Here is a 3,185-nt window from a genome sequence, read left to right on the forward strand (position 1 = left end):
GAAAAACTTAATCAAAATGTTGATCCAAAAGTTCACCTATTTTATAATGTTCATGTAGTAGCACAGCTAACACAGCTTTAACAACAAAGAATATTGTACCATAATCACTAATAAAGTTGAAAAATCTAAAACTACAAATGTTCTTAATTAAGAAGTTAATTATATAAATATGTTAGATAATAGTAATCTTATAAGATATACAAAAAAACTAGTTAAGAAAAAAAAATACTAATTTAAAAACAAAAATGATCTTTCCCTTGTGTTAGGTGATTAGGCAGGACATGATTCTTTTCCACCTTACCGAGAACATGATCCGTAATAGGAAGGTGTGAGGTTAAGGATTAGGGTAAAAAGTTAGTAGATAGTCGAGAGTCTTTCCTTCCTATATTACTGGCTTTATTATTATCTTTCCTTTTTTTTAGATTTCGATTACTTCCTTATGTTATTCTGCTTGGTATATTATTAGATTGCTATTGTTTCTGCATATTTTTCTTCTTGATTTCTGCATCTCTTGATCTAAATTGATGTGCTTATGCCTACCTGAGCCGAAGGTCTATCAGAAACAACATTTCTACTTGCAGAAGGTAGAAATAACGTATGTATATACATTATATTACTCTTTTCAGATCCCACTTATGGGATTACACAGGATATATTATTGTTGTTATTGATCTTTCGAAACATTCTTTGATTAGAAAAGTTCACATCATTAGTTAATGATTATGTTAATAATAATTGGCCAAAAATACAAGTTTTGAATTAAAGGTATTTGTCACTTGCAAAGGCATATCCAAGATTTATTAGGCCCCATTTCTATAAGGCAAATATTACTACTATTTATAGTACGACTAATATACTGTTTTTACTTTGCCATACATTATTGGTCACACACACTGCCAAAAATCTGCACAAGGCAAAGAAGCAGATTGATAAAGATAATGTGAATTTGAAAATAGTATAAAGTGTTTTCCTCTCTTGTCATTCAAAAAATGTTGGATTTGAACTAAAAGAGGAACATAAATTTAGCTATTTAGACAAACCCAAAATGGGTATTTTTGCCAGACAAAGAGTTAAGGATGTCTGAAAGAGATATATTTTGTGACCTTTTGACTATGCTTTTCTTCCCTAACAAGATCTTGTATGAACCCTCTCTTTGGACAATAATAAAGCTTAAAGTATCCCATTCATTGCCACGTGGCAGAGACCCATTTAGTGAATGAGCATAAATTATTTACACCAACAACAATAACAATAACCCAGTGATTTTCTCCAAATGGGGTCTGGGGAGGGTAGAGTGTACGCAGACCTTACCCCTACCCGGAGACTAGGGAGATTTGAAGCATAAATTATTTACACCGAGCAAGTAAATTTAGGATATATATTTTATATAAAAACTCTTATTACTTAATCGTAATTAACTGATATATATTGTCACTTTAATTTGTAATTGTTATGATCAAATATTCAAAGCACTTGGTTTGGTGGAAACATTAGGTTTGAGCAAGTATTGTCAAACTCGCCCTTGAACTATAAGAAATTATATATTTATTTCATTCGTTAATAGCTGGGGTCATCTGTATCTATGTCATTACCAAAAGATTCGGGTGAAATTTAAAAATAGCCAAATTTATAAATGGTAATTGAAAAATAGTAACAGTTTCAAAAGTAATTGAAATTTAGCCATTTTTTATGTAAAGATAAATCTAAATGAAAACACTGTTCAAAATCCGGAAAATATTCCAACATAATATGCTGAAGTTCTATAATATACTGGACTTCCCAGCATAATATATTGAGTTCCAGTATAATATACTAGATGGAAGTTCATACACAGGTGCTCTAATCTCCAGTATATTATGTTGAAATCTTCCGTGTGTTGGAGTTCCAGCATAATATGCTGGAAGTTCATACACAAGTGCACCAATCTCCAGTATATTATGTTGGAATTTTTCGTATTGCAGCAAAATAGTGATTATTTTTCAATGGCTTTGCAAACACTGGTTATTTTTTAATTAACAGACCAAAAACTGGCTAGGTGCTATTTTCACAAAAGACTATCCTTTTTCACTAACGACTCCTTTAAATTAAATACATGTCTAATAAGGATAATTAGCACTGAAATTCGACGCATGTTTTCTACGTGGCACAATTAAAAACCTCCTCTCCTTATTTAATCCACCTTCAATTCAAGGGTAATATTATTCTTAACCTTACTCATAGTTTAGGTGCAAATGTGTAGTAATATATAAGTTGAATTGGATTTTGCAACTTGGTCAAAAAATCGCTAGCTAGAAATAAAAATAGGAAAGAAACAAAATGCTGACAACCGACAGGAGCAGGTAAACTGCTGCGTGAAAATGGAAGGTCTTTACCTAACAGACCAGCTTGCAGTGTACAGTCACAGCCGGTACTCAGTCGGCAATAACAAGAAGAACATCTCATCTTTATTTTTTTATTTTTTTTGTCTAAACGCACGGTAAGATAATAAACAAATTTATTTTCTGGGATTGGAATTTTTTTTGTCATGTAATAAATACTACGGATATTCTAATCTTTTTCTATTTAATCAACATGTGTTAAGTCATCCTAATAGGATTAGGATACATTGGTTCAAGAAGTTGTTAATACTACTTAAGAAGAGGGGCATAAATTTCAAAGAGGTTTAATAGCGAAGTTTTGTTCACTATTCTTTGCGCGATCTGGCAAAATGATTAAAAGAAAACAGTTAATTATCCATATTATTCACTAAAAAATTGGTTGGATACTGAATTTTTTTAAAAACGGGTCAAATATGAATAAGAACCATATTATCCATTTAGAAACGGAAAAGGGCTAAATATACCCCTCTACTTTCAAGTATTGTTTACCTGTACCCCTCGTTATACTATTGGGCTATCTATACCCTTACCGTCATACTATTGGGTTATTTATACCCATACTGTCATACTTTGAAACAAAAATACCCCTATTTTGAATTGAGTGCCACGTGGCAACACCAGATTAAAACGACTCATTTTCTTTTTTTACCCGACCCATTTTTAAAAAAACAACACCAACCCGACCCCTATTTTCATATTTTTTCCAGTTTTTTTAAAAATTTTAGTTTTTTAAAAACTAAAAAATAATTTTGTTTAAAAACTAAAAAAAAATAAATAGTTTTTCTAAAAAAAAAAAATTTAAACCAA

The sequence above is a fragment of the Nicotiana attenuata genome, chromosome 10 (assembly GCF_001879085.1).
Source record: "Nicotiana attenuata strain UT chromosome 10, NIATTr2, whole genome shotgun sequence".
Lineage (NCBI taxonomy): Eukaryota > Viridiplantae > Streptophyta > Magnoliopsida > Solanales > Solanaceae > Nicotiana > Nicotiana attenuata.